Here is a 14,108-nt window from a genome sequence, read left to right as displayed (position 1 = left end):
TCTTATGATTTACTGGGTTATGGTTTGGCAGAGGACCACTACGAAAATAAAGTGCCATTTTCACTACATCATATCAAGTATATATACTATCAACCTGATATTAACCAAAACAATTTGGCTGCATTTTTGTCAGGTTTCTCCCCATCCCCCATTCTCTACTGTCCTTTTTGAAAGGAAGTTACTACGTAGAGCTCACGCTTAAGATATAGGCAGTTGTGCTCCATCTCTTGAGGGAGACAGAGCTACATAAACTATTGGAATTTTTGTTTACAGGTATTTCACTCTGTTCTCATGTATTTACTTGGTAAAGTATTTAGGTATATCAGAGTGACCCATGGACATTTATTTTATATTTTGTGGTGTAATTCAATAGTACTTCATTTATTGTGGGATTCAAATTCCAACTATAGGCATTGGGTCTTCTTTCAGTTGATTTACATGCCTTTTTGACATACTCTCAACAATGTGGGTGGGCTTCCCTTGTGGCTCAGCTTGTTAAGAATCTACCTGCAATTCAGGAGACCTGGGTTTGATCCCTGGGTTTGGAAGATCCCCTGGAGAAGGGAAAGGCTACTCACTCCAGTATTCTGGCCTGGAGAAATCCATGGACTGCATAGTTCATGGGGTTGCAAAGAGTTGGACACAATTGAGTGACTTTCACTTTCAACAATGTGGGTATTTTGTTGTTGTTGTTTTGCTTTGGTAAACTTTTGAGTGCTTCTGTACTTTCTGGCACTCTACTGGCTCCAGGATCTCCATACAGATTCCCTGCCCCAGTCTTAGAACAGGGCATTTTTTCAAGGATGACACCACCCTTAAGACAGAAAGTGAAGAGGAACTAAAGAGTCTCTTGATGAAGGTGAAAGAGGAGAGTGAAAAAGCTGGCTTAAAGCTCAACATGTAAAAAACTAAGATCATGTCATCTGGTCCCATCACTTCATGGCAAATAGATGGGGCAACAATGGAAACAGAAACAGATTTTATTTTCTTTGGCTCCAAAATCACTGCAGATGGTGAAAGCATGGTGCAGCCATGAAATTAAAAGATGCTTGCTCCTTGGAAGGATAGTTATGACCAACCAAGATAGCATATTAAAAAGCAGAGACATTACTTTGCCAGCAAAAGTCCATATAGTCAAAGCTATGGATTTTCCAGTAGTCACATACGAATGTGAGAGTTGGACCATAAAGAAGGCTGAGAGCCAAAGAATTGATGCTTTTGTACTGCAGTGTTAGAGAAGACTCTTGAGAATCCCTTGGACTGCAAGAAGATCCAACCAGTCCATCCTAAAGGAAATCAATCTTGAATATTCATTGGCAGGACTGATGCTGAAACTGAAGCTCCAATACTATGACCACCTGATGAGAAGAGCTAACTCATTAGAAAAGACTCTGATGCTGGGAAAGATTGAAGGCAGAAGAAGAAGGGAGAACAGAGGGTGGGATGGTTGGATGGTATCACCAACTCAATGGACATTAGTTTGAGCAAGCTCTGGGAGCTGGTGATGGATAGGGAAGCCTGAAGTGCTACAGCGCATGGAGTCCTGAAGAGTCAGACATGACTGAGCAACTAAATAACTGAACAACAACAAATATTTTCAAGTACCTCTGGGTCTTTTTATTGGAAAATTGTGTTAGAAATCTAGATCTGTACACTAAATGTGGTCTCTGCTACTAGGTTGTTATTGTCTACAGATACCAATAGAATTTCCAGCCACAGGGCTGGAGAAGGTCAGTTTTCATTACAATCCAAAAGAAAGGCAATGCCAAAGAATGCTCAAATTACAGCACAACTGCACTCATGTCACACGCTAGCAAGTGAAAGTGAAAGTGCTCAGTCATGTCCGACTCTTTGCGACCCCATGGACTGTATAGTCATGGAATTCTGTAGGCCAGAATACTGGAGTGGGCAGCCTTTCCTTTCTCCAGGGGATCTTCCCAACCCAAGGACTGAATCCAGGTCTCCCACATTGTGGGCAGATTCTTTACCAGCTGAGCCACAAGGGATCCTCAAAATCCTCCATGCCAGGCTTCAACAGTATGTGAACTGTGAACTTCCAGATGTTCAAGCTGGATTTAGAAAAGGCAGAGGAACCAGACATTGATCAAACTGCCAACATCCATTGGATCATCAAAAAGCAAGAGAACTCCAGAAAAACATCTACTTCTGCTTTATTGACTATGCCAAAGCCTTTGATTGTGTGGATCATAATAAACTGTGGAAAATTCTGAAAGATATGGGAATACCAGACCACCAGACCTGCCTCTTGAGAAATCTGTATGCAAGTCAGGAAGCAACAGTTAGAACTGGACATGGAACAACAGACTGGCTCCAAATTGGGAAAGGAGTACATCAAGGCTGTACATTGTCACCCTGCTTATTTAACTTACATGCAGAGTACATCATGAGAAATGCTGGGCTGGATGAAGCACAAGCTGGAATCAAGATTGCCAGGAGAAATATCAGAAACCTCAGATATGCAGATGACACCACCCTTATGTCAGAAAGCTAAGAAGAACTAAACAGCAGCTTGCTGAAAGTGAAAGAGGAGAGTGAAAAATTTGGCTTAAAGCTTAACATTCAGAAAAGTAAGATTATGGCATCTGGTCCCATCACTTCATGGTAAATAGATGGGGAAATAGTGGAAATAGTGTCAGACTCTTTTTTTTTTTTTGTATCTCAAATCACTGTAGATGGTGACTGTAGCCATGAAATTAAAAGATGCTTGCTCCTTGGAAGAACAGTTATGACCAACCAGCTGCTGCTGCTGCTGCTAAGTTGCTTGTCCGACTCTGTGCGACCCCAGAGACGGCAGCCCATCAGGCTCCCCCGTCCCTGGGATTCTCCAGGCAAGAACACTGGAGTGGGTTGCCATTTCCTCCTCCAATGCATGAAAGTGAAAAGTGAAAGTGAAGGCACTCAGTCATGTCCAATTCTTAGCGACACCATGGACTGCAGCCCACCAGGCTCCTCCATCCATGGGACTTTCCACCTAGACAGCATATTAAAAAACAGACATTACTTTGCTAACAAAGGTCTGTCTAGTCAAAGCTTTTGTTTTTCCAGCAGTCGTGTATGGATGTGCGAGTCAGAATATAAAGAAAGCTGAGCGCTGAAGAACTGATGCTTTTGAACTGTGGTATTGGAGAAGACTCTTGAAAGTCCCTTGGACTGCAAGGAGATCCAACCAGTCCATCCTATAGGAAATCAGTCCCGAATGTTCATTGGAAGGACTGATGCTGAAGCTGGAATTCCAATACTTTGGCTAGCTGATTCAAAGAATTGACTCATTTGAAAAGACCCTGATGCTGGGAAAGATTGAAGGTGGGAGGAGAAAGGGATAACAGAGGATGAGATGCTTGGATGGTGTCACTGACTCAACGGACATGAGTTTGAGTAATCTCTGGGGGAGTTGGTGATGGACAGGGTGGCCTTAGGTGTTGCAGTCCATGGGTTTGCAAAGAGTCAGACATGCCTCAGCGAATGAACTGAACTGAACTCAACCCATACATAGATTCCTGAGATTTAATTGAAGTTCCATTAAAGTACTTCATAGAGGTGTAAAGTACTGATGTTATGAAATGAAGAACATTGACTGACGTATCTGTAAAGTAAGGATATTTCATCCATCAGGTCACAGCAGCTACCTCAGCAGATGACTCTCGAGGGAATTCAGAATAGAGACAGATGGACTGTCCTGCTGCCAAGCAATCAGCCACTGCAGTCACCCCCATTGTGCACCCCCATTTTGCACTCTGAGGGGATTCAGGATGGACAAATGCAGGATACTGGTCCTAAATAATTAAGATGTGAATCAAAGGAATGATTTCAAAGAGCCCAGAGGTTTGCATCTTCCCATACATAGAAACATCTAGTTTTATTTAATTAATGGTAGTCCTTTGAAGTTCTGCCTACCTAAGCCTTGCTGCAAAAACTCTTAGATATCCTGGCTGCTTCCTTATCCCTGCACAGAAGTCCCTCAGAGTTCTCTGAAAGGGTGCATTCCCAGCTTGGCCTAAGTCCTCAGTTTTGTCTATCAAATAAAGCACAATTCTAAACTTTCAGGCTGTGCATTACTTTTTAGTTGACATCTTAATGATACTGAATTTGAAGGAATCTGCATATATATCTGCATAGGTATTTTGTTAGATTTAATTTTGTATTTTTAGGGAGGCTACCATAAATGGTATTATTTTGAATTACAGTTTCCAGTTGTTTATTGCTGCTATTTGGGAAAGCAATTGACTTTACTTCATTAGCCATGCATACTGTGTCTTTCCTATACTAGTTAGTTCTAGGAAATTTATCTATCTATCAGCTGCTGCTGCTAAGTCACTTCAGTCATGTCTGACTCTGTGCAACCCCATAGACGGCAGCCCACCAGGCTCCATCGTCCCTGGGATTCTCCAGGCAAGAACTCTGGAGTGGCTTGCCATTTCCTTCTCCAATGCATGAAAGGGAAAAGTGAAAGCAAAGTTGCTCAGTCGTGTCCGACTCTTCGCGACCCCATGAACTGCAGCCTACCAGGCTCCTCTATCCATGGGATTTTTCCAGGCAAGAGTACTGGAGTGGGGTGCCAATTCCTTCTCAAATCTATCTACCTAATTAGCATTAATTAGTTTATAGGTTTGGGGGACTTTTTTACATACACATTCATGTCATCTGTGAACAAAGATGTTTTTATTTATTCCTTTCCAATATGTAGTTCTTTATTGTTTCTTCTTTATCTCTTTTTCTTGCTTGTGCTAGTTAAGAATTCCAGTATGATGCTATGATTGATGGGAAAGGACATTGTTATCATCTTCCAAATTTTAAGATAGAAGAATCATTTCTTACCACTAAGTATGTTGTTTGCTATTGGGTTTTTTTTTTTGTAGAGATGCTCTATGAAGTTGAGAAATCTCTCATCCTTTCCTAGTCTGCTGAATGTTTTTGTCATGAGTGAGTATAGAATTTTGTTAAATGTATTTCTGCATTAATTGGTGCAATCATATAATTTTTGTTCCTTAGACCCTTTATGGTGAAAGCTTGTAAACAATTTAGAAAATGTCCCTTGTTACTATTTTCTGGGAGATATTTTGCATGTAGAATGTGCCATGTGTTTTTCATCATGGTTAATCCCCCATTTCAACTTGTAGAATCTTGAGGCAATCTTACCTGACTCTTTCCCTTGAAGACCTGGTGTCGTTGGTAAAACTCTTGAAGGTGGTCCTCCCCACTCCCTCTGCACACACACACATACGCACACACACACACACACACACACACACACATAGACACACAAAACTGCAGCCACCAGGAGTTTCTTACTCTCAAACTAGTCTATACTCAACCTCCAGCAGCTTGTAAAAGTGACTACTTATGTGTTCTTATCAGTTTATGGTTCTAAAGTTTGTGGTCCAGATAGTCAGCTGTGAGTTTTGTATTTGCCTGTCTCTCCAGATTTTAGGGTGGCAGTTTGCCCTGAGAACTCAGTTCTTCCATGGATTCTGTAATCATTATTGATTGTTATTTTCTAAGCTTTTTTTTTTTTTTTTTTTAATGTAAGAGGAGTAATGACTTCTCAGTTCTTTATATGTTAGAGCTGAAATTGAACAAAAAATTCTTTATAAATGGCAATTTCCTACTTTTTTAGAAAATTATCTGTGAATTTTTCTTTTGGAAGAGCTTTATTTCTTTTCCATTGACCTTGGTCTCTCTCTCTCTCTTACACACACACACACACATACACACATCTCCTATCTTGCCAAGTATATTTATATTACAATTTTAATGTCTATATCAATATTAAACAATGACTATACAATGAAATAAACTGTTTTTTATCTGAGTAACATAAGTTTCATTTTATGAAAAGTTACTTTGTGTTTTTTGTCAAGTTAATAATTACTTTTTTAGTAGCTTACTTTCCTAAGCTAAATATAAAAAATAAAATAAAAAAGAAAGGAAGGAAGGAAGGAAAGAAAGAGAAAATAGCAAGAAAAGAAAGAAGGAAGAAAGAAATCCAACAAATGCCTCTCAGTGTAGTCATAAAACATTTGGTTCTCTTCTCAGTTCCCAAATTTTCCTACTTAATATTCCAGGAACCTTTATTCTTTTTGTTGTATTTTTAGAAAAAAACATGAAGCTACTTCATTTTCAGTGCTACTGCTGAGAATCCTGGTGACATTCATCTCATTTTTTTGTACATGATCTGTTGATTTTCTCTGAAAAATTTTTGGATCTTGTCCTTACTTTTGGGGTCTCATATCTATCAATACCATATGAAGGTATTTTGAGGATTAAATAAAATAATAAGTAGAAATTTGTTTAATCATTGGCTAATTTTGATCAGTAAGTTAATACTTGCTATGATAATAAAACTGATGATCCTAATGTTTCCTATTTTAACAAGATGTCATGAGATTTCATTCTTTCATATGTTTGCAAGTAATACTATTCACACTTTGATGAGCAATTATGAACAACATTGAAGTCAATGGGGGGTCAATAGAAATTTCATTGCTTATACTTAAGATAATAAATCCCTTTATAAGCACAGTGTGTAGAAAACAAATATAAACTCTGATGGCTAACAGGTCACGTTCTGAATGCTAATGAAACCATAGTTAAAGATGTGATATAAAAGAAAACACTAAAAGTCACTTTATAATAAAACCCCTGCCTCATATGTTTAGGGCAGGGATACATACAACAAAGAACATTAAGAACTCGAGAGGTGCCAGTGACACAGCAGTTTTCCAAAGATGTTCATTTTCACTTAAAATTTATTTTTTTATTCATTCATTCATTTTTTTTAATTTGTGGGACCCATGCTATCATAGAAAATATTGCATTTGATTCTGTATGTACTACATTAAGAGGAATATATTCAAATAAAAGTTTATCAGGATACTAATAACTAGGTAGAGTTAGGAAGCCTGAAACCATGTCATGAGAAAGTGGTAAAACTTAATAATACAGAGAACTCTACTCAGTACTCTGTAATGGGAAAAGAATCTAAAAAAAGAATGGATACATGTATATGTATAACTGATTTACTTTGCTGTACACCTGAAACTAACACAATGCTGTAAATCAACTATACGCCAATAAACACATTTTTAAAATAATAAATAATGTGAGGATATAACTAATGCTACATAAATTGTCAAAATGTGTTTGAAGGATTAGAAATTTCTTTATTGTTTCATAAAGCTACAATAGATGTTTGGAAGCAAGAAATTGACAAACTAAAGGGCATAATTATATTTACAATAGAACTGCCTAGATTTTGAGGTGTGTTAGAATGTAGTGTAGTTGCATCTTTTTCTCCAAAGATATTTAACTATTACGAAAGTTGTCAAAGAAAGATTTCAAGCCCAGCTGGAGTAGCAGTTTGACAATTTTATAATGTATAATATCACTTAGAGTGCCAATTTAAATTCGGATTTCTGGGCTTCACCCTATAAAGAATATGATTTTATAGGTGGTTTGGAGATGTGCTGCTGATGCAAGGTTTATACAAAATTTGAGAAATTCTGGTCTAAGGGTATGACATGATGAGTTCTAAGGTTTATTCCAATCTTTGTATGCCATGAATTAATAAGATAAATGCCTCAAGCAGAGATAGATTCAGTCAGGCCTCAAATGAAGAGTATAACTTCACAATGAATCTCACTATCATACAAAATGACATTGCCCTGGCTAGTATTTTCTAAACCAGGGGACAGATAAGTCTTTAACTTCAACTAATTTTTAAAGTATTAGCAATTTCTACAGCAAGAATCAAAGGTATTTGACCTATTGAAACTATATCTCCAGTTACCATGTATTAAAAATAGTGAAACAGAAATGAGGTGGCATTTACTGCTTCAGAGACAATACATGATATATAATGAACTCTATGTTAATGAGTGTTTATTTCATTACATCATTGTAACATTGCTGAGCAAACTACAACATTTATTTCAGAATGCAATTGCTTCTTGTATGAGAAAAACAAAAAGTATTTTAACAAAAGTATGACCTATTTCAGAACTGATAGAAACTCAGAAATGTACTTTTGAAAACTGACAGTACTTTAAGTCCAATTGATTGACATAGATAACAACAATATTTCATTCTTATAAAACCTCACTACTTATCAAGACTGCATAATAAGTGGAAGCATAAGAATCATACATGTATATGATTTTCATCCTGGGAACACCTACTTTTTTAAATTTAAATAACTTTTCCTGAGTGCATTTTAGAAGAACAAGGATTTTATATGCCATAGCAATATTTTAGAAGGTGTAGTGGTAATTCATATCTATTAAATATTTAAAACACATTACTACTCAAATATATTGGAAGGTATTATATAACTAAACTCTCATATATCTCTCATTCCACTATATATCAGTTCAGTTCAGTGGCTCAGTCGTGTCTGTCTCTTTGTGACCCCATGAATTGCAGTGCACCAGGGTCCCTGTCCATCACCAACTCTCGGAGTTCACTCAAACTCACATCCACCGAGTCGGTGATGCCATCCAGCCATCTCATCCTCAGTCGTCCCCTTCTCCTCCTGCCCCCAATCCCTCCCAGTGTGAGAGTCTTTTCCAATGAGTCAACGCTTCGCATGAGGTGGGCAAAGTACTGGAGCTTCAGCTTTAGCATCATTCCTTCCAGATAACACCCAGGACCGATCTCCTTCAAAATGGACTGGTTGGATCTCCTTGCAGTCCAAGGGACTCTTAAGAGTATTCTTGAATATCACAGTTCAAAACCATCAATTCTTCAGCGCTCAGCTTTCTTCACAGTCTAATTCTCACATCGATACATGACCACTGGAAAAACCATAGTTTTAACTAGACGGACCTTTGTTGGCAAAGTAATGTCTCTGCTTTTCAATATGCTGTCTAGGTTAGTCATAAGTTTTCTTCCAAAGGAGTAAGGGTCTTTTATTTTAATGGCTGCAGTCACCATCTGCAGTGATTTTGGAGCCCCAAAAAATAAACTCAGCCACTGTTTCCCATCTATTTGCCATGAAGTGATGGGACCGGATGATATGATCTTGGTTTTCTGAATGTTGAGCTTCAAGCTAACTTTTTCACTCTCCTCTTTCACTTTCATCAAGAGGCTCTTTAATTCTTCTTCACTTTCTGCCATAAGGGTAGTGTCATCTGCATATCTGAGGTTATTGATATTTCTCCCAGCAATCTTGATTCCAGCTTCTGCTTCATTCAGCCCAACATTTCTCATGATGTACTCTGCATATAAGTTAAATGAGCAGGGTGACAACATACAGCCTTGATGTACTCCTTTTCCTATTTGGAACCAGTCTGTTGTTCCATGTCCAGTTCTAACTGTTGCTTTCTGACATGTATACAGATTTCTCAAGAGGCAGGTTAGGTGGTCTGGTATTCCCATCTCTTTCAGAATTTTCCACAGTTTATTGTGATCACACAGTCAAAGGCTTTGGCATAAACAATACAGCAGAAATAGATGTTTTTCTGGAACTCTCTTGCTTTTTCCATGATCCAGCAGATGTTGGCAATTTGATCTCTGGTTCCTCTGCCTTTTCTAAAACCAACTTGAACATCTGTCAATTCACGGTTCATGTATTGCTGAAGCCTGGAGAATTTTGATCATTATTTTACTAGCGTGTGGGATGAGTGCAATTGTGCAGTAGTTTGAGCATTCTTTGGCATTGCCTTTCTTTGGGATTGGAATGAAAACTGTCCTTTTTGAGTCCCATGACCACTGTTGAGTTTTCCAAATTTGCTTGCATATTGAGTGCAGCATTTTCACAGCATAATATTTTAGGATTTGAAATAGCTCAACTGGAATTCCATCATGTCCACTCGCTTTGTTTGTAGTGATGCTATCTAAACCCACTTGACTTCACATTCCAGAATGTCTGGCTCTAGGTGAGTGATCACACCACCGTGATTATCTGGGACATGAAGATATTTTTTGTACAGTTCTTCTATGTATTCTTTATACCTCTTCTTAATATCTTCTGCTTCTGTTCAGTTCGGTTCAGTTCAGTTCAGTCACTCAGTTGTGTCCGACTCTTTGTGACCCCATGAATTGCAACACCCCAGGCCTCCCTGTCCATCACCAACTCCCGGAGTTCACTCAAACTCAAGTCCATCGAGTCGGTGATGCCATCCAGCCATCTCTTCCTCTGTCATCCCCGTCTGCTCCTTCCCCCAATTCCTCCCAGCATCAGAGTCTTTTCCAATGAGTCAACTCTTCACATGAGGTGGCCAAAGTACTGGAGTTTCAGCTTTAGCATCATTCCTTCCAAAGAACACCCAGGGCTTAGGTCCATACAATTTCTGTCCTTTATTGAGCCCATCTTGCCTGAAGTGTTCCCTTGGTTTCTCTAATTTTCTTGAAGAGATCCCTAGGCTTTCCCATTCTATTATTTGCCTCTATTTCTTTGCCCTGATCACTGAGGAAGGCTTTCTTATCTCTCCCTGATATTCTTTGGAACTCTGCATTCAAATGGATATATCTTCCTTTTCTCCTTTTCTTTTCACTTCTCTTCTTTTCACAGCTATTTGTAAGGTCTCCTCAGACAGCCATTTTGCTTTTTTGCATTTCTTTTTCTTGGGGATGGACTTGATTCCTGTCTCCTGTACTATGTCAGGAACATCCCTCCATAGTTCTTCAGGCACTCTGTCTATCAGTTCTAGTCCCTTAGATCTATTTCTCACTTCCACTGTATAATTATAAGGGATTTGATTTAGGTTATACCTGAATGGTCTAACGGTTTTCCCCACTTTGTTCAATTTAAGTCTGAATTTGGTGACAAAGATTTTCTGATCTGAGCCACAGTCAGCTCCCGGTCTTGTTTTTGTTGACTGTATAAAGCTTATCCATCTTTGGCTGCAAGAATATAATCAGTCTGATTTCAGTGTTGGCCATCTGGTGATGCCCATGTGTAGAGTCTTCTCTTGTGTTGTTGGAAGAAGGTATTTCCTATGACCAGTGCATTCTCTTGGCAAAACTCTATCAGCATTTGCCCTACTTCATTCTGTACTCCAAGGCCAAATTTGCCTGTTACTCCAGGTGATTCTTGACTTCCTACTTTTGCTTTCCAGTCCCCTATAATGAAAAAGACATCTTTTTTGGGTGTTAGTTCTAAAAGGTCTTGTAGGTCTTCATAGAACCCTTCAACATCAGCTTCTTCAGCATTACTAGTCAGGGCATAGATTTGGATTACTGTGATACTGAATTATTTGCCTTGGAAACAAACAGAGATCATTCTGTCATTTTTGAGATTGCATCTAAGTACTGCATTTTGGACTCTTTTGACTATGATAGCTACTCCATTTTTTCTAAGGGATTCCTGTCCACAGTAGTAGATATAATGATCACCTGAGTTAAATTCACTCATTCCAGTCCATTTTAGTTTGCTGATTCCTAGAATGTCAACATTCACTCTTGCCATCTCCTGTTTGACCACTTCCATTTTGCCTTGATTCATGGACCTAACATTCCAGGTTCCTATGCAATGTTGCTCTTTATAGCATCAAACCTTGCTTCTATCACCAGTCACATCCACACCTGGGTGTTGTTTTTGCCTTGGCTCCATCTCTTCATTTTTTCTGGAGTTATCTCTCCACTGATCTCCAGTAGCATATTGGGCACCTACTGACTTGAGGAGTTCATCCATCAGTGTTCTATATTTTTGCCTTTTCATAGTGTTCATGAGGTTCTCAAGGCAAGACTACTGAAGTGGTTTGCCATTCCCTTCTCCAGTGGACCACATTTTTTTAGAACTCTCCACCATGACCCATCCATCTTGAATGACCTTACCCAACATGGTTTAGTTGCATTGAGTTAGACAATGCTGTGATCCATGTGATCAGATTGGCTAGATATCTGTGATTGTGGTTTCAGTCTGTATGCCCTCTGATGCCCTCTCTCAGCGCCTACTGTCTTACTGGGGATTCTCTTACCTTGGACATAGGGTATCTCCCCATGGCCATTGTTCCTGACCTTGGACGTGGGGATCTCCTCTCAGCCGCTCACCTCTCCAGTGCCGCATGGCTGCCACTTGCCAAGAAACATTACTTCACAGTTGATGAATCTCTATATTGGCAAGGGTACAGTTGTCTCCCAGTTGCCAGTAGTCATGTATGGATGTGAGAATTGGACTGTAAAGAAAACTGAAAACCAAAGAATTGATGCTTTCAAATTGCAGTGTTGGAGAAGACTCTTGAGAATCCGTTGGACTGCAAGGGGTTCCAACCAATCCATCGTAAAGGAAAGCAGTCCTGAATATTCATTGGAAGGACTGATGTTAAAGCTGAAACTCCAATAATTTGGTCACCTGATGTGAAGAACTGACTCATTTGAAAAGACCCTGATGCTAGGAAAGATTGAGGGCAGGTGGAGAAGGGGAAGACAGAGGATGAGATGGCTGGATGGCATCACCAACTCAATGCACATGAATTTGAGTAAACTCTGGGAGTTGGTGATGGACAGGGAGGCCTCATGTGCTGCAGTCCATGGGGTCAGAAAGAGTCAGACACAACTGAGCAACTGAACTAAACTGAACTGAACTTACAGTTGTCTCACACTGCATATGAGCACTCATCCTGGACAAAGAAAAGTATTTCATTTCCCAAAGCAAACACTTCAGCTAGTGAGGTTTTGTTATTTAACTCACATCCTTTCCACTCTCTTTGTATTAGAAAAATCACATCAACCAAAGCCTCATTTTCATATTGCTATGATAGTCACACCTCAAAAAACCAGCAAAGAAGAGGATGTCTATTTCTGGAACCACTATGACATCATCAAGAATGGGGAAAATTCTGTGGTTTAATCCCCAGCCTTGTGTTTGAAATTAGCAGTTCTGCATAAGGAGATTTTAATAATCAAATAAAAGCTACAAGACATTGAAATAGCATATTGACTTGTCTATATATCCAAAAGATATTAAAAAGAGTACTAAAAAAAGAGACTCCAACTGACTCCAAACTTTTGCTTTTTATTAAGATTCTCCATCTAGGAACTTTCCTGGTAGTTTAGTGGTTAAGACTCTGTGCTTCTACTGAAGGGGAAACAAGTTTAATCCCTGATAAGGGAAATGAGATCTTGCATGCCTGGCTCCTATATGGCCAAAAAAAGAGATTCACAGTCTATTATTTTCTTTTTCTCTCATCAACATAGATGATTGAACACACCTGTTCCCCAACTAATAGCATCAAAGAAAGTTTGAAGATACACCATTGAACTTCTGTTATGTTTGGTTCCTCTTCATATTTCATTAATTTCTTCATTTAAAATTTTTTCCACTTATATAGGTTTTTCTTTATTAATAACTGCCTTAGTATTTTTTCCAGTTTACAAATACACTAATATTCTCTGTAATTATGCCTAAGCTAGTTGTTATTTCAGCTGTTGAAGATACTATTATTTTAATGATTGCATATATTTTCTTTCCAAAATTTCCTCTTGGTTACTTTTTATACCCATCAGTACTTGACACATATCCATTTATTTTGTTTTGTTACTACTTCTTGTCCTTTTTTAATGCATACTGTTATTCCCTCAAACATACTAAGGACTTAAATTTAGTAGACTTTTATTAACTTTTAAGTTATTGTGATTGTTGGTGTATATTGGGAAATTAGTCTGACATAAAGTGAAATGTCCAGCAAAAGATGCTTGCCCAGATAATAGTTGATGAATGAGACTAGAAGCCAGAGGTTTCCCAGCATTCAGCACTTGATCTCTAGAGTAGAGAAGACAGAAAAATAAATAATAATTATTTTTCTGGATCGTAATAGTGTAGGACTCAGGGACCATATGTCTAATAGGGTAAGGGACTTCATAGAAAAGTACCTTTATTTGTGACACTCACTGCATTCTGTAAGTGTTCTTGTATAAATATTCTGGAAAGTAAGGGGCCATTGTGAGTACAATGATCACCTGAAATCGGAGATACAGAGGAATAAGGTTAGAGGTCAAGTCCTTTGCAATTATGGGCAAGTAAATTTCTGAATTTTCACATCTGTAAAATTGGAATTAAAATATTACTTATATACCAAAAATGCCATAGAGACTATGTTATTCACCATAGCTTTGATGTTCTTCAGAAATGTAGAATAAAAATATCAAAT

The sequence above is a fragment of the Budorcas taxicolor genome, chromosome 6 (assembly GCF_023091745.1).
Source record: "Budorcas taxicolor isolate Tak-1 chromosome 6, Takin1.1, whole genome shotgun sequence".
NCBI lineage: Eukaryota > Metazoa > Chordata > Mammalia > Artiodactyla > Bovidae > Budorcas > Budorcas taxicolor.
The sequence above is the reverse complement of the archived record's forward strand: the minus strand, read 5'-3'. Positions refer to the sequence as shown.